The following is a 23,604-nucleotide window of genomic DNA, read 5'->3' as shown; positions in this document are numbered from 1 at the left end:
AGGAAGGAGGGAGGGAGGGAGGGAGGGAGGGAGGGAGGGAAGGAAGGAAGGAAGGAAGGAAGGAAGGAAGGAAGGAAGGAAGGAAGGAGGGAAGGAAGGAAGGAAGGAGGGAAGGAAGGGAAATGAGGGAGGGAAGGAGGGGAGGGGCAAAAAAGGAAGAAAGGAAGGCAGGAAAAAGAAAGACGCATGGAAGGAAGGAGTGGGAAGGTCAGAGAAAGGAAAGGAGGGTGATTTGGCCTGCCCTTGTAAGGAACTTTCACCTCCCTGGTGGCAATAGAACCCACGGTACAATGGCTACAGAGCCATGACCATGCTGCACAGTACTGTCTGCTGGGATGATCCTAGAAGTATCTACAGAGCTGTGGGCTCTGTACAGCTGCTCTGAGGGTGTGGATCTTGATAGCTGTGCCCACTACTCTATGGAGGGAATTAATTTCCCCATTTCTTCCACTAGCCTGAGTGGGCTGGCTGATTTCTGGATTCCTCTTGTGGGAGACCCACTGTTACACTATGTAACTTAGATAACATGTTTCCTTGGATGTAATCCTGGGATTGGCCATGTGACTTGAGACACCTGGGAGGAAGAATGACCTCATCACCAGAATGTAGGGCAGACATTGAGAAAATCAACATTCAACTGGGACAGAAGCCTAGTGAGAAGAAATCATTACAGCCTTTCACCAAAATGGGGATGGTAAGAACATATAACTGTGACTCATGGGGTTTTAATTGATGAAAGACTTCTGAGATTTGATCTGTCACAATGTGAATGTACCAAGCACTATTGAACTATATACTTAAAAATTAGACAAACCTTGGCGATAAGCATGTTTTAGCACAATTTTCTAAAACCATAGAATGTGCCAGCAACTCCCAAGTATTCTGAAGTCAAAAAGAAATAACAACCTCAGAGCTTAAGCTTCCCAATCAAGGTACAATTAGAGAACATGGCTTATCTTAGTGTCTTATCGACATGGCTATGTAACTTGAAATCATGCCCAGACTTTAATATTACTTTTGCACTATTATAATGTGATTTAAACTTAGTAGATAAGGTATAAATTATTATATAAAAAGTCAGAATATTGACTGGGGGTAGAGAAAGGGTATCTGGGGCCTTTTGGGCAGACTGGGCCTTCTTTTGAGGGGAGGGATTCTCTGATTCTACAGGGAATGGTCACAGAGACCTATGGAATTGTTTATTGCCACAATGGGCACTATGGCTGAACAACCATTGGAAATCTCAGGTCCAGAGGCCCTGGCAGTACAATCTTGTCCCTGGAATGAGACAATCATTCTCTTGGTAAAATATTTCCTTTGTCTGTATGATCAAAAAAGTCTGGCTTGCATGCAATATAAAGTCATGGTTCCTGTGGTTATGAATGATTAACAGTACTGAAATGGTGAGGACACAGACTTCTCTTGACCAGAGCATGGCTCTGGTACAACAGCCTTGCCCCATCTGGTTTCCTCTGCACTTCCCCTTTTTTCAAGTTTAAACAGTCTTGTGAAAGGAAATGAAAAATGTGCAGGCAGCATGACAAACACAAGACACAGGCTTCAGGTAAGGCTAGGGTCCTTAAAATGTCAGTGTTCTCATTGCTTAGCATGAGGAATTGAGGACGCTGGAGAAGAAATGGCTTTGGTCCAACTCCAACCCATAGTGAGTCCTCAAGGCTCTATGGACCCCAATATTTATAACTCCAGTTTGATTATTTGTTTGTTTGTTTAAGAAAACCTAAAAGCAATACCATCTATGCCTGGGAGATTTCCTGTCTGGCTCCCTGTCCTGTGAAATGAAGACTATCAGGGTGGGCAGATCTCAGGAATAGCATCTGAAACACCTCCACATATTAGGACACAAAGGCAAGAGCTATGGCACATGCCGGGGGACTGCAGATATTAGTGTCACAGTGGAGTATCCAAAATGCATTGAGGTCACTATTTATATCAAATTCTCCTTTTATTTACCTGCCAGAGTCACTATGGGAGACAGCAACTGTAACTGTCATGATTGTAGGATGCTTACCTCCCTGGATGGGACCTTCTCCATCAGCAATTAAGCAAAACTATTGGTGTGTGCTATTTGTCTTGCAAAGCATTTCCTCACATTCATCTATCTATGCCTAAGAGCTTTTATGTGTCTTTCACTGGCAAAGACACTGTGTGTTCACTGTCTGTCTGAGTCCACTATGTACCATTTGGACAGGAAGACTGAGAAAACCCACTTAAAGAAGCAAGCTACTAGTGTGTCTATTGGCTGATTCCCTTGTGTCTAGGCCTGGTGAGGCAGGCACCATAGTGAAAGGGTGTGGTGGAAGATAAAAAGAAAATCAGAAAAAAATATGCTTCAAAGACATGCCCTTTGACCTACATCCTTCAACAAGTCCTACCTCCTGGTTTCCATCATCTGCCCTCCAATAATGCTGTCAAAGTAGGAATTCGTGGATGTTTTAATCCATTGACTAGGTCTGAGTTCTCATTATGAGCCAAAATCCAAACCCCTCAGCATTTCATTGGGCCAAACCTTCAACACATGGGCTTATTTGGTGAAGGAGCTTCCTGTTCAGACTGTAATAGTAACTAACAGAGATGTCACACCTAGAGTGTCATAATGCAGAAAGCAGGATGATTGTGTATTAGAAACATTATTTGTGCTGCTTGAACCTGGTTATCAAGAAGTGGCAGTAACTTGAATGTCTTAAGATATAACATGTATCCAAGAGACACTAGCAAATCCCCGGAAGCTCAGATAAACTACACAAACAGCTCATCATTCCCAGGACCTCGCCTTCTCATTGACCCTGAAGGCTCCATATGCTACTTTAGAAGAAAGCCACTCAGAGATGGTTCATCAGTGGTTCCAATGATATCAGACTATTGACTTTTCTAGGACTGAAGATGGACAGTTGTCATCTCAGTCAACTTGGGTGGCTGAAACAAAACCACCATGGGCTGCGTGGTGTATAAGCACCAAATATTGGCTTATTGGAGATGTAGAAGTTGGGAAATCCAAAACCAAGACTCTGGAGGAGTCAACATCCAGTGAGGGACAGCTGCTAATTCACCAATGGTCATCTTCTGGAATTTTTACATGGTAGGCTAGAGAGTTCTCTGAGAACCATTTTGTGAAGACTCTGGTATCAATCATAAGCATTGTACCACCATGGCCACTCATCCCCTAAAGACATCAATTCTTGATCCCATGTGAAGTCATAATTTGGGAACTGCACAGACACTGTATCCATAGCAGATACAGTTCTACTCAGATTCATAACACCTGTGGAACACTTTGCCCTGATGGAGAGAGATAGACAAGGGAAGATGGGAAGATGAATAACACATAGATGGACCCCATATGGGCATAGTGAAAACCCTCAGTGGCCACTCAGTAAGGAGGGCCCCCCAAAGAAGGCTTTGAGGAATTGAATGGACAAACTGAGGACCTGTGGATGTTGTTCATCTCTGTGTCCACCCTGTGTTTGCTGAGACATGACAATGGTGGCAGGGAACAGAGCTGTGCAGGGACCGACAGCTGACTCCTCACCATGGGTTATCTGGTTAGGACTCTACCAACTGTCTACTCTGCCAACAGCAGAGGCTTCCGAAGCCTCCATGTGGCATAGGTCCTGGGAAGTACAGCCAGACACCTGTGGCAGCTTGATTATATTTGGACCCTCTGTTTTGCTTCTCACAGGGAACAAAATTATCAGGTTATAAATGTGCTTTCCCTGTCTGGGTGAGGCCAGAGGCACCATCCCAGGCTGAGGCATGCTGGGATTGCTGCCACAGTAGCCCCCAATATAGTGGAGCTGCCAAAAGCACTTTTAATTTTTATTTTCCAACAGAAGAAGTGCTGGGGCGGCTGGCGCCTGTGGATTCACTGACTCTGCTGCACTCGGAAGCTGTTTGGCCACTGAAGACTCAATTATGTGCACGTTGAAGTCTGAAACATTGTCTTGTCAGAAATTTGATGTGACTTTTTGAATCTGGGACCCATGGGTGAGCTGTACTGGTGTCCACTGCTGGGAGGCATGTTTATACAAGCTCTAGTCAGAGTTTCTATGGCAACAAACTCTGGGAATGACTTAATGGTATCTTCTTGAGGGGCACGATCAAGTCTTAAGGTAGGACCAGGGTCTTATTTGAAACTCACATTTCTCAGTGCCCAGGCACATAGCTCTGCTTCTGTAGAACTCCGGGTGCCTCCAGACTGGCAGCTAAGACCAAGAAGAGCCCTCTGAAGCTTCCAGAAAACACTGATCTCATAGAGCCAAGTCTAAATGCTTGAGTAATGGTCATATTTATGTAAGCAAAATTCTCTTTGCCTTTTTCATATATGGCAATCATATTGTGGTCTTTGACATGCTCACTGACCCTGTCCACCCTTTGAAAAGGAAGAGACATTCCAGTATTCTGTATGTAATATGTATCATCTTCACAGCAGCCTGGACACAAGACAGGAAAGTGGAGGAGTTTCTGCTCCCTAGAGAGGGCACAATAGAAAAGAGGGAAGACAAGCAGGTTTTATCTTAGCAAAGTGTCACCTCACCTCAGTGTCCCTGATGGAAACCAGGTTGTAAAAGGTAGGTAACTGTAACAACTAGAAAATAAGAAAGACCAGAAACCCACATCACAGGGGAACTGGGACGCAATGCTTTGAAGTGGAGTTACCTAGGGCTGGTGAGATGGTTCCTCCACGTGGGACTTGAGTTTGAGTCTCTAGAACCCATGTAAAAGCCTGCCATGGCCACATGCCCATAATGCCAACATTAAGGAAAGAAGCAGTTGGATCCTGAAGCTGCCTGGCTGCCTTGCCAAAACAGTGAGCATCAAATTTAGGAGAGACCCTGTCTCAAAGGAGTAAACTGTGGTATAGCAGTGCATGTGAGGTCCTCATATGGCCTCTGTGTGTGCACAGGCACACACCACACTTTTTTTTTTTTACACATTCACATAGCACAAACACACACAAGTGTTTTAAAAGAAAGAAAAATTGCCTAGAAATACAATATTTTATTTCATTCATGGAGAATGTGTGTGTGGGGGGGTGAGTGGGTGTGTGCCTCCATCTCTTGGTGATTTTGTTCACCCAGCACAGGCTATGCCACCACCACCACCACCCCAGGGAGATTTTTGCTATTTGGTTTTTGTTCCTGGGTGTATAGAAGGGAGTGTGTTCACCTTAGCTAACTCCCCATGTAGTGGCTTGGAGATGAGTCTGGGCCACTTAGCTGTCCTTACTCTTTCTGTGTGACATGTTTGTTTCACTCTACAGGGGGAAATTCTTGACAAAGAACCTTCTGTGCTACCTGGAATCTGTCCATCAAAAGTCAAGTGCAAGTGCTCTTTTGTTTCTGGGCTTCCCAGAAAGCTGCTTTTGGCCTTTTGCTTAGAATTTATTATTTTAGGTCAGCAGTGGGTGGTTACACAGCCAAACTGAGAAGATGGCACAGCAGTCTTTCATCACACCCCCACAAAACAGACAGCCAGTCTCTCTCTCCCTCTCTCTCTCCCTCTCCCTCTCCCTCTCCCTCTCCCTCTCCCTCTCCCTCTCCCTCTCCCTCTCCCTCTCCCTCTCCCTCTCCCTCTCCCTCTCCCTCTCCCTCTCTCTCTCCTCCACTGGCCTAACACCCACTAGGCATCTTCAGGGTCATTGTGGCCATTGTGGGAGCTACTGAGCAAGAGCAGCATCGTACTCAGACTTAGCCTCCAGCCAGGTTCAGTCTTGTGGTGAGCGGTTTCTGGGTTTGAACAAATATCTAATGACATATATCTATCACATCAAGGTTTTCCTGCCTTAAGAATCCTCTAGGCTCTAACTGAGGTGTGCCAATTTTCATCTCAATAAATGGAGCTTTCCAAAGAGTGTACAGGGCTGAGCGGGCGAGCAGTGAATATCTTGTTTGAGTCCAGATAAAGAACAAGAAATTGGTACCAGATTTAAATAGATGGGCTACCTTTGATAGTTTTTACCATCTTGCACTTGGCTTTGCACTTCCAGTTCAGACTGAGTTAGCTGCTTCTTTCTTCCTAATCACATAGCTCCATGACATCAAAGCCTCTCTCCTTTGTATGGTCATGCTATCATTAAGAATTCATTACTCATTCAGAGAACCTTAAAACTAATGGGGCCATCTTTCAAGAATGAGTATGATATGGACTGGATTAATCAAGTGGGATGGGTCTTGGGAAATTATCAAGAAATAAGAACACAAGTGACATTAAAACAAGAGCAAGAGGCCACTACAGCTTCCTTGGGTTCTTCTCTTTCTGTCCCCTGGGCATCCTATCCATCTCCTGCATTCCTTTAGATAGAGGTACAATAAACATGGTATGTTCTCTCACATACTGTAACCAGAAATAGTTCCTACTCAAATCAAAAGGGCACATCCAGAACCAGATGCCATCTGATACCAGAACGGGAATCAGGGCCAAGCAAAGATATGGGCACTACATTGAGCCTTGAGGTGACTTAGATTCAGTTTTACTTGGAAGGAAAATCCATTTTGCTATCATCTTCTAAGGCATGTTCCTTTCATGTGGCATTATGTTTCCCTTAGAGAGATAAGAATGTCCAACAAAGCCTCTCTCTATTCGCAGGAGTTTTGAAAATCATCAAAAATAAAAGGTGCCAGCACAGAGCCCCATCTCAGTCCTCCAACCTTCTCCCAGGGTTTCAATAGAAGATAATAAGAAGTAGGTCTATAGATTGCACAGTCCCAGATGATTTGGGTAGAGGTCTTTGTAGTCACCATGGTCCTGTAGCTGTGACCATCAGCCCAAGCACTTCCCCCTGCCAGCTGGAGCCCTGCAGCCTGCTGGCATATGGACAGCGTTAAACTGGTTAAAATTCTTCCAGGGCTTAGAGGAATTCAGACCACCAGAGTTCCATAAATTAAAGACTGATAACACTCATTCAGTTTGGGCCTTCTCCAGCACAGCGTTCTGTTCTGCCTCATATCCAGTTGGTTTGACTTGGTCCCTTTCCTAAAACCCAGGGCCAGGTGTCCAGCACAGCCAAACTGAATGTCATTTCCACTTTGGATAGAAATTAGCAATTCAAATTTAATTCTACTTTAAATCTTTCAAAATCATTTGCAAAGATAACCTGATTTTCAGGAAAGCTGGATGATTCTGACCATGGTTTCCTGCTGCTCATAGGCATTCAATAAATGTTGACTGATTTTAAAATCATCAATTCTTTCTACTAATGATGGTCAGATGATCAATTTTAAGCCTGGCTGGGGAATATACCACCTTTATCAGGCTGAGTAAATTATGACCAAGATTATTCAAGTTGTCAATTACTGTAAGGCATAATTTCACAAGATCCAAATTATACAAGATACAGATTCTCATATCAAGGAGTTGGTGTCAATAAACCTCAGTATATGTGCTTAATCACATGCACAGATGGGCCCTCTAGCATTATCTCCTAAACTCCGGGAAAAGAAAAGCTGGGATTCTGTGAAATTGCTCAGCCATTATGATCCTTAATTCAAAAGAAGAACCTCAGACTCCAGTATCTCCAGGAATTTTTTAATCTAAGTGAGATAAAATACCAAACACTGTATTGACCACTCTTGTTCCAAGACTCCAAATCAATACACTCTCTGAATCTAATAGTTTTAGGGATATAGCTGTTCAATCATTCACTTACAGAAATAAGAATGTGTGTAGTTATGGTCTAGAGTGGATTAAAAGACAATTAAATCAACGATGTTCATCTCCCCAAAGACTGCCTGGAAAAGATGAGGGAAGTAAATCTGAGGCTGATGCCAAGTTCCAAACTTGCTTAGTGATGCAGTTCATCCTTTTGCAAAAGTCCAGTGCATACCAAGGAGAACAATGCACAGCCAACCATGGTTTCTCTCCCTTCATCCCCTCTAGTATGCCACTGTGAATGGTTAAGGGGCAGGTATCCAGGTAACCAGAATTCCTGTGCAATGAAAGAACACAGGGCTATGAGTGACTACATTTGTACTTATCATGCAAACACAAGGACCCAAATTTGGCCCCCTATCCCCAGGATTGATTTAAAGGCCAGCAACAATGGTAGCACATAGAGCAGGGCAATCTTGAGAAAGGTGGATTCTAGAGTTCTCTGGACAGCGGATCTGGCCTACTGTGAAAGCTCCAGGTCAATGAAAGATGCAGGGTTATGAGATAAATTGTATGTCACCCAGTAAACACCACTAGAGACTGACCTCTGCTCTTCATACATGCTCACAGATGTGCACATGCAAAAGTGCTTGCACACATTCTACATTTCAGACATAATCATTTTCTGGCATAGATCAAGGAAGTGCCCTATACATTAGAATCCCTGAATGGTGGGCCCTGAGTTGTATCAGACACAACACACCTAGGATATGTATCCAAGAGTCTAAAAGATAAAAACCACCCTAAACAGAATTCCTTAGTTCAATGGATGGAACTCCAGGATCAATATGACTCCTCCAGATATTTAGTTACAAAACTAATGAGTCACCCAATAACTTTTCATAAATTAAAACACTTTTGTTATATACAAAGTGAAAAACAACCTGAATGTTTCTCTGAAATTTTCTACTACTCTGTAGTGGGGGACATTTAACCAGAGAATATTGAAAATTACTTCCTTGAAGCTAGTAGCTCTCAAAATAGGGAGAAAGTTATTTGAAAAATGCAATTTGTAGTCCAGTACCCTTGGTCTAAAGGTAAAATATTTGAGGATTAAGTAAATTCTTGTAGACACTTTAGATTTTTACTACGGGTTTTCCTTTTTAACATAAATAATTTAAAAATCAATTTTTTCAACACAGGAAGGATTATTTTTACTGAAATACCATCTAAAATATTTATAAGTTAGCAAAACTATGTCAGAATGACCTGTGAAACATTTAGTACTTTACCCTAAGCCTCATGACTCTAGTCTCTGCCTCATGAGAAACACTACCCTGCACCTCTTTTCCTTATAATTTGATTAGTTTATAAACAATTGAAAGAGGAGTCAGTTGCTTTTCTAATTTGGGCCCATTCTGAGTAATGCTATACCTTATTAAGTATTTTCTCAGTAATTTGTTTACAAACAAGTTTGACCATTATGTACAAGGCACAGACAATGAGATGAGTAAACAGAAAACTCAGCTCCTTCTTATTACTGCCTCAGAAGAGAGGTTACAGGGAAAATTGGCCTCAAATTGAAGGAAATGACTGGAGGGAACAGGGGCCTGGGCAGAGCTGGTGTGTGGGTGGGAACAGTAAATGGCAATGTCTACCTTGTTGGAGGTCCAGTGTGCCTGGATCCAACTGCATTATCAATCCATGGCATACATCTATGGAAAGACCTAGGTGCAGCCAAGCAAGCACACAGAGTTCAGAACACACAGGGCACATGTACATGGAACAATAGAACAAAACTCCAAAACCTTACTTAGCTCAGTTTGAGTGGCTTCTTTTCATGCTGTAGACTGACCCCAGGGCCCCGCGCATGTGTGTACCTGGCAGGGGCTCCTACCATGGAAACACACCCCATACATCGAAGCTCCATAGCAAATTGAACACAAACCACTCAATGGCTGCTCTTATGCCACAAAGGATCAATAACAGAAAAGTAGTTAGAAAATATACCAGATCAAACAACAGCTTCTACCTAAGGCATGGAGGAAAGGAGACTTCGCAACAGAAATCACTTAAACTGAAATCAAAAACCTTACCCAGATCCACAGTACACAGCCAAGGCAGTGCTTTGGTTGTAATCAGCAATATTGAATGTGCTTTTGGTAAAAAGGGAGATATAAAATTAATATTAATAAGCTTATACTTTAGGGAACTAGACAAAAAGAGAGCATATTAAATCCAATGTAAGCAGAGAGAAATAATGGGAACTATAGCAGAAATCAATGAAATTGAAAAAAAATTCAACAAATCTCAAATTGAGTTCTTTGGGAAAAAACAATAATAAGATCAATAAGCAACCATCCAGGCTACTGAGAAAAAGCTACGGAAAGCAAAAAAGTTGTAATATCAAAAATTAAAGATCATCACAAAATGTCTCAGGGATCTTAAAAGAATAATACAATAAAATTGATAACTGCGAGGAGCAGGGTGTAGCTCAGGGACAGGGTGTTCTCTAATGTGCACAAGGCACTGCCTTGATTCTTCACACTATAAAACTAAATGAAAAACCCACAATTTTATTATTAATAAATTTAATGAAATATACCAACTCCTGGGAAACCTGATCTATCAATGCTCACAGGAAAGGAAGTATTTTATTAAGAGAATATTTGCCTCCAAATATGGTTACATATACCTTAATTCCCAGCACTAGAGTCAGAGGTCAATCTCTGTGAGTTCAAGGTCTACCTGGTCTGCCTAGTAAGTTCTAGGACAGCCAGGACTACATAGTGAAACACTGCCTCAATAGATAGAGATAGATAGATAGATAGATAGATACATACATACATACATACATATATACATAAATACATACATAGATAGATACATAGATACATATAGATACATAGATACATAGATAGACTTTGCCAAGTATCCATCTAATTACAGTTTGTTATTCAAAATATCTACAAACAACTCTTAACATTTAACAACAAGAAAACAACCTAATTAAAATATCAGCTAAAGCTCTCAATAGACTCTCACAGCCAGCAAAGAAAATCAAGTGAAAAATAATAAGAAGAGACATTCAATGCCATATCAAAACTAGAACACTGTACATCAAAACAGAGAGATACTGCTCGGCACCTCTCAGAAGGTCAGACCCCGACCACTGACGACACCAAATGAGCTGGAGCTGAGTGAGCAGTTGTCCATCCCACGTGGGAGTACAAGGTTTTAAACTGTAAATTTGCCAGAGCTTTATAGAATTCATACAACCCAGAGTAAACCTAAACTTGAGTGTGGTCTTTGGGTCATTCTAAGTGGTTTGTCTTAAAATGGCCTTGAATGGCTCATATATTTAAATGTTTACTCAAGGAATGGCACTATTTGAAAGAAGTAGAAGGATTAGGAGGTGTGGCCTTGTTAGAGGAAGAGCATCACAGGACCAAGGTGGGCTTTGAGGTTTCAAAAGTCTACATCAGGCCCACTCAGTCTCTCTCTCTCTCTCTCTCTCTCTCTCTCTCTCTCTCTCTCTCTCTCTCTCTCTCTCTCTCTCTCTCTCTCTCTCTCTCCCTCCTTCCCTCTCTCCTACCCTCATCCCCCCCACATCCATCTCCCTGTCCACCTCCTTCTCCACCTCTTCTACCTCTGCCACAAGATTAGGATGAGGCTCTCAGCTACTATTCTGGTACCTGTCTGCATGCTCCCACGCTCCCAGACATGAAATAATAGACTAAACCTTTGAAACTGTAGGCAAATCCCAAATTAAATGCTTTCTTTCATTAGAGTTGCCTTGGCCTGGTGTATTGCTTGGTTGTGTCTCTTCCCTGCAATACAACAGTGAATAAGGCATCAAGACAGGAACTCAAGACAGGTACCAAGAGGCAGGAATTGAAGCAGCAGCCGTGGAGAAGTGAGGTAGGCACTGGCAGCCTAAGGACAGCCTACAAAATTTCTCCCTGATTGATCATCACAAAGCACTTTCCGTTTCTTCATTTTCCTTTGTTTATTTGTTTTATAAAATTTTAGATGCCAAATCTCTTGAGACTGGAGCGCATATTACCCTCAAAGCAGATCCATCTGCCAACACACACTGGAATAGAAAATTCCTTGTTTCAAATGAGAGAAAGTATCTCTGCTTTTAGAATGTCCCTGGAGTTTGAATAAACACATTATCATTTAAAATTGCAGGACATCCACATCCATTTTCTAAATCAAAGTGAATATTTCGAAAACAGTGAATTACTTAAGGAATCCAGGGCACTGTGCCTCAGGGGTACTCCTCTTCTGTGGCAAGCTTGTAACAATTGGTTTGATCAGTAAATAAAGCCTTTCAGGGGGCAACTGAGACTGTCAGGCCCAGCAGGGACTGCACTGGAAGACTCTCCCAGCTTCGGCTACAGAGTATCACCATGCCAGCCTTGTATAGCAGCCAGTCCCCAGGACCACAGCAGCAGCCCTTGTATAGTAGCCAGTCCCCAGGACCACAGCAGCAGCCCTTGAGAACCCAAATGACCAAACAGTAAATGCAAATTCTATAGCCCAGAGGTCACTGGCTTCAATTCCCTGTATAGATTTCAAAGAAAAAATCTTTAAGATTATATATAAGATTGTAACTGTTTTTTAATCGGCTTATCCAGAGCTGACCAAGTTCCACCAAAATGATTTATCATGACCTAATTTCTGAGAGATTGATCTACAAAGCAGAACACCAATACATCTGCTGATAATGCAGGCGATACTTCTGAGGAAACAGGGAGAATCTGATGTCAGTCAATAGATCACTTTCTCTCCAGTTCAAGGCCTTCCATTTTCATTTTTATTTTAAGTATAGCATTTTGGTTCCACTTAGTTCATTTATTATAATATGCTCATAGGTAATTTCCTCGGGATTAAAGGCAATGAGATCATCCTCTGTATTTCTGTGTTATACCTATATTCAGAAGGTCAGAAGTAGCATCAATTAGCCACAGACATTCTAACTGCATAGTCACTACACCAGTGTGCTAGCTGAGATTGTACCCAATCCAGCCCTGGGAACAAAGCAAGCAAAATTAAGTTTATAGTTAATGTAAGTTTTGCTAAAATGCTCCTCATTGTCAGTGTTTACCATAGAAATAATATATCCTTTTTTTCTGGTTCATGAAATTAGTGTTAGAGGTGCTCAAATATAAATTGAGGGCTATGTGCAAACAGGGCAAGAGCACACCTCTGAGCAGCAGCTCCAATTATGAAGTTACTTTTTAAATTAAATCTTCTTATTGACAATGTTATATACATATTAAATACACACACACACACACACACACACACACATGCATCCTGATTACACTCAGCCCCTATTATCTCTCTTCTATACTTATAAAGCCTTCCTCCTAAAGCCCCTGCTCCACACCCCTGACTGTTTGTTTTATTTTGTGACACTCTGAATTTAACCAAGACCAACTGCGTGACCATGGGTGGGAAAACATCTCGTAAGAACCTAGTAGGCTCACCAGCGGGCATACAACAGAAAAAAAATATGACTCCTCTTTCCCCCAAATCCACCAGTAGTTCATCAAAGAGAAGTAGGTCCTATAAGCCCCACTCCAAGCTATGACTGACTGGATGTAGGCAGGTCTTGTGCAGGTCTACTGGAGGCAACATAACTGTTGTGAGACCACATCTGCAACGCCCAGGAGATGGCTTCTTGAGGCCCTTGTCCCTGACTTTCAGCACATATATCCCTTCCATCTCTCCTACAATATTCACTGAACCATAGAGGGGTTGACCCAAACGTCCTGTTTAGGGCTGAATACTCAACCGTCCCCTGCTCCCAGTACCTTGAGCGGCCATGGGTTTCCACACTCATTCCTCCAGAGAAGCTTTGAAGACTGGGAGTAACACCTGTCTAAGGGTATGAACATGAATGTTCAGAAGGCAGTTTAGTGCCCGTGGAATCATTTTTACAGTAATGATTTGTTTTAAAAATAAGTCATGCACATATAGTTCTTACCATCTCTCTAGCCAGACACATCCATTTATGTGCCAGCCTGTGCACTGGGGCATTATCTTGGAGAAAAGGTTCGAGTTCATTTGCAAAGCTGAGAGAGTGAGAGAGAGAGAGAGAGAGACTTGCCTCAGAGGATACCACAATAGAAAAATGCGACTCTGATCAACAAGACCTGTAATCTCAGCACTGCACATCAGCCTCTCAGTCTGACACTCAACCCTAAGCATATGCTGTCTTTCCTTGATGGGTCATGCCATGACTGTGAAATATGAAGTTGGGTTTTTCTGATGCAGAACAAATTAGTATGATACAAGCACTGAGCGGTCATGCTGTGTCTGAAAGCATAAAAGCAGATTACTCCAAATGGGGTTCAGTGAGTTCTCAAAAATGCCCCTTGCTGAGATGACATCACAGCATCACGGCAGAGATGGCAACACTGAGAAAGCATCAAGCAGATGGTGTCATGGAGACAGTGCCACAGAGATGACATCATGTAGATGACGTCATGGAGAGGGCGGGCTGGTGTGCTTAAGGGTCTTGGGGAAACACATGAGAGGCAGCCACAGAAAAACACAGTAATCCGAGTTCCCTGCAAAACTTGCCAGTGATAATTATGTGCTACTGATGTGGGCTAACCTTTTCATGCACACTGAGATAATGGCCCACGTTAAAATTATTTATGTCCTTACAGGACACAGGAGAAAACTCAGTCCGAGAGCAAGTCTATCATTATTCCACTCACAAGGTCAATTCATGAGAGGCAGGAGCAGGAAACTCTCCTAGTAAACAGAAATATTTGATTTAGGTGTGATTAAATTAATCAAGTTTTGCCTGTGATTTATGCTTTGAAAAGTCAAGAGTTCTTTTCCATTAAATAGTCGGCTTTTTTCTCCTTCATTTTCTTGTTCTTAGATCCACACATAAAACAGAGAAAGTCTTAAGAACATGAACATTCAAGCCACAGGCACACACAAACATCTAAAAATTCATCTGCCTGACAAAATAATGCATCCAAAAGATTCACAGATCAACCTCTTACTGTACAAAAGTAAGATTAAACACTCAGTGTGAACTAGCATACTATTTGAAGTGGTCAAAACAATGTGTGAAAACTGGCCTGTGTGTCTGCAGAAGATGCTGATGTTGTCATTCGGAGAGGAAGTGCAAATTAAAATCTCAAAGAGGCAGTTTGGCATACTGCGTAATGGGAAGTCTGAAGGTCTTAGCCAGTTGAGAGGGTGGGAAGCCAAGGGGGAGAAGTTCTCCACACAGCTTGGGGGTTTTAGAATACAGTTTGACAGTTCTTGACAAGAAACACATCTCTCTGATCCAATCGTCACTATTCAGGGCATATGTTCACATGGTTTGAATGAAACAAAATCTCATTATGTAGACCTCTGACCCCTAACTATGACCCTCCAGCTTCATCCTAGGCAGGGCTGAGGTCACGGAGGTCACACAGGTGTAACCAAGGATGGCTCCTATGGACACCTTTCAAATAAATGCTCACATAATACGCGTTCTCATAGGCAAAACTGAACAATACAAATACACACGTCCAGATAGCCAGATGAACAAACCGTAGCGTGTTCCCGTGCAATCGTTCTCCACATTAATGAGAAGCACTGGACAGCTTGGATAGATTCAAAGCACTGTGCCAGTGAAGCCACTCATGAAATAACCATGCTGTGATTCTGTGCACTAAGCTGAGGTCATATGTCACAGGGGTACAAGTCCTCAGGGGAGAAAAGAAGAAGAGGCCAGGTACACACAAAGGCTTCAGGTTGTTAATAAGCTTGTTACTCAATGTTTCAGGTATTTACCATGATGGATACACTTTTAAAAGTCATCAGACTAGGCCAGCAAACTTGGTGGGTAGAGTTCTACTAACTGAGTCCCACATCATAGAAGGAACAAACTTCTGAAATCATCCCACCTCCTGCTGTATTTTGGCTTGAGTAAAGCATACACACACACACACACACACACAATCAATCAATCAATCAATCAATGAACAGAAATTTGTTAAAACAATGCCACTTTTAAAGTCATCAGGCTATATAATTAAAATGGGTGTAATACATTAAATGCAAATTGTAATCACCACAAATTTTGCAACAATAGCCCTAGTGTGATTTGTGCCAGAATGTCAGCATCTTTTAAAGTGAGATAACACATTTTGGTTGAGGCTATGGGGAAACACACTCTCATATACCAATGGTAGAAATGCAAATTTCTCCATGCAATGTTTAGCAACCCCACTTAGCATTTATGTCTTGGCTTAGTAATCCTGAGTCTGGTAATTTACCCCGAAGACATCCCGCAACATACATATGCACAAAATTACTCACCGCAACATTATTTATAATTGCTAATTATTAGAGACAACTATTTCCCACACACAGCAGTTAGGGAGGAAAGAGTTAGTGTGTCCTGCACTGAGCATGCTGTGCAGCTCAGAAAATAATGAGAAGCAGGACAGACTTTCATGAAGGAGTTCCAAGGTGTGTTTCTAGGAGGAGATAAAATGAAGATATGTGTATCTGTAGTTTTGTGATCTTTCATGTTAGAAGTAGAATTAAGAAAATAAAAATAGCCGGGCGTGGTGGCACACGCCTTTAATCCCAGCACTCAGGAGGCAGAGGCAGGCGGATTTCTGAGTTCGAGGCCAGCCTGGTCTACAAAGTGAGTTCCAGGACAGCCAAGGCTACACAGAGAAACCCTGCCTCGAAAAAAAAAAAAAAAAAAAAAAAAAAAGAAAAATATTCCAGTCACTCATGCATAAAAGTCAGGATGAGCGCAGGATGTGGCATAATGGTAGATTGCTTGCTTTGTCCTGGATGTGATCCCCAACATGAAAAGGGGGGGGGCACTTATGAACAGAAACTAGATAGAGAGAACAGGAGGTAGAGTTAGAAGCGGGTGGAGTATCTATCTGGTGTACTATTTGCAAAGTGTGAATTTATAGATATAATCTATAAAAACTATAAAGTCGAGCATAAGCCTAAAACACAAGCAGAAATAGGCATAATTGTATTTCTAGTGGGGGATGAAACCACACTGGCAAAGGGGTCAGCACTAACTGACCGAGGAAAACTGAAGAGGGTTTACTTTTATAACATATTCTCAGAATGCATCAAAAGGGAATGTAAGCAAATGACCCCTGTGTTCCTACTTTTCCCCATTAGAAGAGATGGGGGATTTTAATAAGATTCCCCCTTAGCTATAGAATTAAATACATAAGAAAGTAGATGCAGAGTTGAAGATGATACATATGTAAGGCCCCAGGTTTGGTCTCCAGCACTAAAACATGTATGTATGTTTTTATGTTTGTATATGTACATAGCCAATGTGTGTGAATAGATAAGCATATGCATAGATAGACAAGTATAATATAGGTAAATAAAGGTAGATAAAACCAAATTTTTCAATATGCATTATACAGAGGAATGGGGGTAGAGTAAACCTTTTGGGTTGAAATTGGAAAAATCACTATGAGCCTATAGTTTGACAGGAAGATGTGCACACACATGCTGATGCCCACAGAAGATGGGCACACACATGCTGATGCCCACGGAAGATGGGCACACACATGCTGATGCCCACGGAAGATGGGCACACACATGCTGATGCCCATGTGCATACCTGATATTCTGGTGTGCATTCTGCAACTCTGTTTAAATGAAGTAAATGAAGAGGCCAGCATCAGGAACGAGCACACTCACTTCCTAAATTTGCATTTGCAAATACCATTATTTCTTAGTAGAGAAGACACCAATTTCAAGAATGGCCCTAGACAGTGCAAAAAGAGACCAGAAAGCATCCTTGTGCCCAAACTAAGTTGAACATGACAACATATCATGAAAGCACAGAAAAATTCACTGCTAATGGCTCACACCAGTTCAAAGACATCTGTTAAATCCAGAATGCATAGTTCTATATTGTAGTAAGCAGGTCATTTATGATAGTATCCCCAAGAATGGATTCACATTAGAAGAGTATCCTGTTCTGACTATCCTGGAGTCGTCATTCATTCAGACAGACACCACAACACATGGAACATCTGAGCAGAAATAGCAGCGTGACCCAACCTTGAGATCTCTCCTGTAGAGATATTGATTAACAAGCTAGAGTCATAACCTTACAACAGGCAGGCCTAGAAGATCTAGCTTTGGCAAAGTGAACTAAATCAAAACTGTTGATAAAAGAGCCAATTGGCTCTCTGTACTGTAGACCTGTATTGCTGAAGCAGGGTCGGTTTTGTGTTAGATGCCTTGTGAGTGCTTCCCTGATGGTGCTAACTGGAGAACCAGTAGCAACCACCAATGACCACTGAGATGAGTTGTCTGTACTCACTCACCAGTACATTGGAAAGCCGAGGTATGTCTCAGGCATGTGAACAAATGTCTAATTATCCCACAGAGTGGAAGAAGCTGATATGGACAGGTGTACACACAATGTGATCCTGTGATCTGACATCGCCTGGGGCAGGACACTTCTTTCCAATCTTCCATGTCATTGTTGGATGAAAATCTTAGCATGTGCTCCTGCAATCCAATATGATGAGCACATAGGCAGTATGATTTGATGGGCCCACAATCACATGTATCACGTGACTGAAGCGTTACTACTAACGGGCCAGTAGTTGTATGAAACATAGAAAAGCTCAGATGACTGGTTCTTCCTGTTGGGACTGAATGAAAATGGCCACAAATAAACTTTCCAGGAAAATAAAAATCCTCTGACCCTTGGTGAAGGTGCTGATTACAAACTCTTTATCCTCTCAGAAAAAAAGACTTAGAGAAAATGGAAGCATGGCTGCATAGACCATAATGGGCTGTTAGTGACGGGAATAAAGACTGAATAATGAATTACTTTGCCGTGTGAAACAGGAAAGCAAGGTTTCTAAATGGCACACTCAGACAATAAGGCTCAGAGAGCACATACTTCAGATGGCTGCATTGGATGCCCACAGACACCTCTTTGCCTCACCTGCCTGTCTACTATTCTGCAGTCTCTAACATGAACATTGAAGTTAGTGCCTTCAGCACTGAGCAGATCCTCTTCTGGGACCTTCTAGAATCTTCCTTGCAATGAGACATACTCTCTGACCCTAGGCTATTGCATTTTGCAGGGCCCATAGCTAAAGCACTGTTTCTCCACTTCAGAATATCTGCTTTCCAGAGTAGAAGAGACAGAATCTAGAAGGGCAGAGAGGCACTCACAGATTTGATAGATATTAACACCTATGCAGTAGGAATCTCCAGGAAGTCCGTGGGTCTAGTGCTGAGGTAAGGGGACTCTGGAGTAATTAGGGAAAGCTATGGGGGAAAATGGAAACAGAGAAAAATGGTAAAATATCAGCAAAGGCTGACTGACAACTGGAGATGAAAGTACACTGACTCATAATTAGAAGACAGGAAAACCTTCTTGGGCCAACAGATTTCAGTGCAGGGAGAACACTGGGGAAATGAACTGTACCAGCTCAATAAAGCTCAGGTCTGACGCAGACGCAAACAAAACTTAAAGGCTTATATTGGTAAGAAATTGGGATCTTTGGGACTTGAGATATTGTTTTGGCTTCCTCAATGAGCTCTTTAATTTCTGACAATTATCCTTCTTTTCCTTTATCTTGCCAGCTTGAAAGATGAAGCAATAAGTGTTCTTTCAACCTCTTCAGTGATCTAGATAAGATGTGGGGACAAATTTAATCAATACGGTATCCTCCAAGTTTAAGTACTTGATACAAAAGTCAGCACCTACTAACAGGTACAAATAATCTTAAATTTGCTTTTCTGAGTCACTGGAGAAATGAGAGACAAGGAGAAAGAAGAGACATCTTTAGGATGAAAAACCAATGTTTGATAGAAATGGGATTTTAATATTCAGCTCAAAATGTGGAAGAAATAAAACTCTCTTCCTGTTTCAAGTATTTGATTGAGCACAACAATTCTTCAGTGTTTTTTTTTAAAGGCAAAGATCCTTTCCCATCAAGCATCATGCTGATGGCTACACTGGGCACACACACTACTCCATACAAGGAACACACTGACGGTGGCAGGGAGGCACTGCCCTGGTGCTTCCGCCTATCTCCCTGGTCCTCATTAAGTTGATAGAAAATTTCCTCTGGTCTTGGCTGGTGTTTTTTTCCAGTCTGCCTCATAAACAGCTAAGAAAAACCTTGGCTTGATTCTTGCTCTGGAAAGTAACCTAATCCTGCCATGGACATAGACTGACCAGAATACTAGGTCCTGTGTGTATCCCTCAAGAGAAGAGTCTGAAAACACCTGGAGGTGCTCTGGTGAAAGCCTTCACATTAGTGTATGTGCATCACTGATTGGATGTTATTGAAGAATGTGTTTAATAAGTGCCATTTTAGAAAATTGTACAGGTTATTACCTTGGTAATTTCAATTATCTAGTTCCCTGGTAATAAAGTCCCTTAGCTCAAATTTGGCTAGGTGAAAAACACCAATTCTGTATATTGAAATTAAACCATTTGCCCAAATTCCAACTTGCTATGGAAAATGCTACATTATATCAGAAAAATAAAGGTGTACTTAGCTCTGATGTGCCTCCCATTGTGCCTTCCCATGCCACACTGCCCAGCCATCATATTTTCTGTTTTGCAGACTGCTCTCCTTTGTGCCAATGCTTGGATCCTTTTGCAGCGCCCAAGCCAGAAGCACATCCTCAGCTTCAGTCTTTGCAGAGTGTAAACCATTCCTCATGTTAGAGCTAACAAAACCCAAATGGAAAGTAGCCAGCATCCTACAAAAACAGCAAAAGATTATTTTCTCAATGATGAAAACTATCCATGCTAACCCAGTTAGAAAGAGCCTCTGATGTAACAAGCAGCTATAGTGTAGCTCAGAAAAGAGTCATTTTGAGCTAAGGATGCCACCCTGGCACTTATCCCTAGCATGGGAGAGGCTTGTTCCCCCCCAAAGCCATTCAATTTGTAGTCATAAGCAGAAGCTACAGAGAGTGGCTTGTCTCACCCTTGTCTTACGTGTATTTGGTTTTGTTCTTGTAGTTCCAGTGGGCGCTAGTGATTGCCCCAGAGCCTCTTCCTTGCTAAGCAAGTGCTCTACCACTGAGCTACACTGCAGCCCCAAAGCTTGGTCTTCAAGCCTTGTTATACCACTTTCTCCAGCTACTTGGCACGTCCAATTAATTTTGTTAAGTTGAAGGGGGGTCAGAGGTGGGGAAAGTGGTCATAAGCCCACTTCCTATAAACAGGGAAAATAAAAACAAGACAAAGCAATGGCTCTGCTGTTGGTTTCCTTTCTGATAATTGTTGAGGATGGGTTTGTGTATTTGATGTATTCAGATGCTGATTTCCATGCCCACACATCTGATCTGACTATAGTGGAGGTTGATATATGGTCAAGCATCTCATGTCTCAATGTTACGTAAAAAATTGTTTTCCATCACCTCTGACTGGTTAATAAAGAGCTGATTCAGCCAATAACTGGGCAGAGGAAAGGTGGACTTCCCTGCTTGGTAGACAAAATCATCAGTTTCTTGGGGAGGAGATGCAGAGAGGGACAATGACAGGAAACTACCTGGGAAAGGATAGAAGGAGGAAGTACACATCATATACCTGCTCATAGATACCAGGTTCCAGCCCAGAGCTAGAGCCAGCACACAGTAGGTACATGCGGCATGTTCCGTACCTCATGCTCAGCTCTGCTGGGGTGTTTTAGCACTGACCAGCCCCATTGGCTGCTTTTCCTTGGAGCTTTCTTTCTTCCCCCTTTTTAAAAAAGATTTATTTATTTTTATATATGTGAGTATACACTGTCACTGTCTTTAGACACACCAGAAGAGGGTATCAGATCCGATTACAGATAATTGTAAGACCCCATGTGAGCTCTCCAGCCCTCCCTGGAGTTTTCTTATTGTCTGTTTAGAATTGCATGGGACTTCACTTTGAATCCTAAGATACAATGGGATAAATTCGTGTCCTAAGACATCTTCATAGATCTCAAATGTCTCAGAAATGTAACTCAGCACACTTCATTGAAAAAGAAGAATCTTAGTGTGTGTGTGTGTGTGTGTGTGTGTGTGTGTGTGTGTGTGTGAGTGTGTGTGTATTTACATGAAGTGTCTGCTGCACTTTACAGGCAACGAGGGCTATGGTGGCCTTAAGCAACCTTCTCATTTCACAGGTCGCCAGCAGCCTACATGGCAGGGCAGTGGGGGCAAACTGCAGGTCACTCTGCTGGTGCCAGAGTTAGGATGTTAGATCAGGGCTTGGCACCTTTTCAGGTCTCATCCCACCTCCCTGACCTCTCTTACTTACAACTAGCACCATGACAGATGCAGGGTTAGAAGCCACAGACTAAAGATTTGTTTCCAAGCCTCATCTGACACTACTGGAGGTCAAGAATGCATAGCTTAACGTGTTAGGAAATAGTATTTGGTACTCTGAGAAACCAGACCCACAGAGCTGCTTGTTGATCTGAAGACAGGGACGACACTGTTAATCATATTGATGAATGGGGGATAAACATTCCAGATGCAAACAGCCTTAGCCCTGTGCAGTGGGTTTCTTTCTGCTGCCCGACTTTATGTCACTAAAGTCATTCTGACCCTACAGGTTATGTGAGGCCTTAATTTTTGCATCCTTCTCAGGTACTTTTATCTTCCATAATAACTGTCATTTATCTAAGTGCCAGAAAACCAAGATGACATCCCTTCCTTGAAAGAACAAAAAATATCAAAATTATTATCAAAAATATTTGAAGAAGAAGAAGAAGAAGAAGAAGAAGAAGAAGAAGAAGAAGAAGAAGAAGAAGAAGAAGCCATGACTTTCAAAACTGTAGCCATTGAAATGGTGGATTAAAAAACTACATCATCCACAGAGAAGTAAGCTCTTAGTAGGGTCTGAGTTGAGGCCACACCTTGGTTCTAAGGTGTCCTGAATCACTGGGTGGGCCAACCACAGGAGTCAGCTCTGTATACCTCCATGGTGCCCCAGCCTTGACTGTTTTTCAGAGCCAAGATTCATTTGGCTCCAGAAAAAAAAATCTGATGGCCAGCAGTTATTTGTTGGAGTACAACCTTCAAGGGCTTGGTAATTGACATTGAAGGCCAACTATCACTTCTTGGTAAAACCTGGTATGGGTTGTCTGAGCAAACATACTTCCTTCTTAGATCTCAGAAAGCAAGGTTTACATGACTAAGGAGATTTATTAGCTAATATATAGTATATTATATATACTATTTATCAATTGCAAAGGCCCAGAGACTCATTTCTTCTTGGGTATACCCACAGTGGGGTCCCCGTGGCCAATGGTCTTGATGTGCTGACTGTGGACACGAAGGCCCCAAAAGTGGCTCAGCCTGCTATGGGCTTGAAATTTCCTCAGCTGCTCCAGGTCCTCATGCAGCTTGTTGTCTAGACCGTTGGCCAGAACCTGGCTGTACTTCCCATCATTCACATTCTTCTGTCTGTTGAAGAACCAGTCTGGGATCTTGTACTCTCATGGGTTCTGCATGATGGTGAATCACATGCTCCACCTTATCCTCTGTGACTTCTCCAGCCCTCTCGGTGAGGTCAATGTCTGCCTTCCTCAACACCACAGGAACATATCTCTTCCCCACACCCTTAATGGCAATCATGGTGAAAGCTCCTTTCCACCACCCTTCGATGTTGGTGTTGAGTACTCACAAAATGTGCTGGAACTTCTCAGGAATCATAGAGACATGGCGGCGGCACAGATGGCGGCGTGTAGGCCTCCTGTGGAAGATTAAGTTACTTTTTAAAACTCATTTCGGAAAGAAAGCTTGGATAGAGAGAAGCCTGCCACTGAAGAAAGTAGAAGCCAGATGAGGAAAGACAAACTCTTGGTGATATATTTGACATGATGTAGTTTCTGAGAGCGAGACCAAAACAAAATTATCTTTCATAAGCTAGTTTCAAGTTTTGAGTCCTCTGTTCACGCCTGGAGTAGCTTATCAGGCCTTATTTGTAGATGTTTCCTAGTCTCATTATAC

At 42.2% G+C, this 23,604-nt stretch overlaps 1 pseudogene; it reads right to left on the bottom strand.

Annotated features, from left to right (window-relative positions):
* Nucleotides 1-22,856: 22,856 nt before the first annotated feature.
* Nucleotides 22,857-23,307, bottom strand: LOC110283915 (small ribosomal subunit protein uS13 pseudogene; annotated as a pseudogene).
* Between the last annotated feature and the right edge of the window lie 297 nt (nucleotides 23,308-23,604).

The sequence above is a fragment of the Mus caroli genome, unplaced genomic scaffold (assembly GCF_978045245.1).
Source record: "Mus caroli unplaced genomic scaffold, Mus_caroli_1 scaffold_18, whole genome shotgun sequence".
Lineage (NCBI taxonomy): Eukaryota > Metazoa > Chordata > Mammalia > Rodentia > Muridae > Mus > Mus caroli.
Note: the sequence above shows the minus strand (reverse complement) of the source record. Positions and strands in the feature narration are given on the sequence as shown.